The sequence below is a fragment of the Pongo pygmaeus genome, chromosome 8 (assembly GCF_028885625.2).
Source record: "Pongo pygmaeus isolate AG05252 chromosome 8, NHGRI_mPonPyg2-v2.0_pri, whole genome shotgun sequence".
In the NCBI taxonomy this organism is placed as follows: Eukaryota; Metazoa; Chordata; class Mammalia; order Primates; family Hominidae; genus Pongo; species Pongo pygmaeus.
This window is the reverse complement of record NC_072381.2, coordinates 102,057,916-102,059,127: the sequence shown is the minus strand read 5'-3', so window position 1 is coordinate 102,059,127 and position 1,212 is coordinate 102,057,916. Positions and strand designations below refer to the sequence as shown.

The 1,212-nt window shown below is 43.1% G+C and overlaps 1 non-coding gene across 1 annotated transcript; it reads right to left on the bottom strand.

Annotated features, from left to right (window-relative positions):
- Window positions 1-506: 506 nt before the first annotated feature.
- Window positions 507-613, bottom strand: LOC129006967 (U6 spliceosomal RNA). Its single transcript, XR_008492153.1, has one exon. It is a non-coding gene; the product is annotated as a U6 spliceosomal RNA (small nuclear RNA).
- Window positions 614-1,212: the final 599 nt, after the last annotated feature.

Sequence of the window (1,212 nt, the reverse complement as noted above, 5' to 3'; positions counted from 1 at the left end):
TTAATTCTTAAAATTTTTATTTTATTTATTTATTTTTAGACAGTCTTGCTCTGTCACCCAGGCTGGAGTGCAGTGGTGCAATCTCGGCTCACTGCAACCTCCACCTCCCAGGTTCAAGTGATTCTCGTGCCTCAGCCTCCCAAGTAGCTGGGACTATAGGTGCATGACCCCACGCCCAGCTAATTTTTGTGTTTTATTTTATTTTTGAGATGAAGTTTCACTCTTGTTGCCCAGGCTGGAGTGCGATGGTGTGATCTTGGCTCACTGCAACCTCCGCCTCCCGGGTTCAAGAGATTCTCCTGCCTCAGCCTCTCGAGTAGCTGGGATTACAGGGGCCCGCCACCACGCCCAGCTAATTTTTGTATTTTTAGTAGAGACAGGGTTTCACCATGTTGATCAGGCGGGTCTCAAACTCCTGACCTTAAGTGATCGGCCCGCCTCGGCCTCCCAAAGTGCTGGGATTACAGGCATGAGCCACCGTGCCCGGCCTAAAACAAATTTTTTTTTTGGATATGGAATGCTTCATGAATTTGCCTGTCATCCTTACATGGGGGCCATGCCAATCTCCTCTGTATTGTCCCAATTTTAGTATATGGGCTGCCGCAGTGAGCACTATCATGGCTTCTTTTAAGTATTCAGGTCCACTGTTCTGACCCTTGGGGGTCAATGTATTTTGTGATTCAAACTTTTTCAGATTTTACAAAGGTGCATAATTACAGAACATCCTTAGTGTGCTTGAGGTAGCAACTCACAACAGCCAAATTCATTAATATTTCTGCAGTGAAACATATGAGTATTCACATTAAGTGAGATAACTAAAGAATATAAATAGCACCACATCAGTTTAGATCAGGTGGTGCAGCCAAATAAATTCACTACAAACTTGGAAAACAAAACGACCTTGTGGTTCCAGGGATTTTTGCCTGGGGGAATTACAGATGAGAGACTGTCGACCTGTTTATACAGAAGCATCAGGAAAGCCTGAATGCATTGTGTTCTTACGGTGCTGCTGCTCACTGAGGAGACTGCGGCTTATTTTTATTTTTGCCTTTTGACTTTGCTGTTTTAATTTTTCTGCGCTGAGTATTAAATACTTTTTTGCCTATAGTTTCTTGAATTTCAATCGATTCAGATAAATGTAACACAAATTTAACCCAAGGAGAATATTGCGTTGCTCAGTGGACCTCAAAAAGATCATAGCTAGCATTGGGT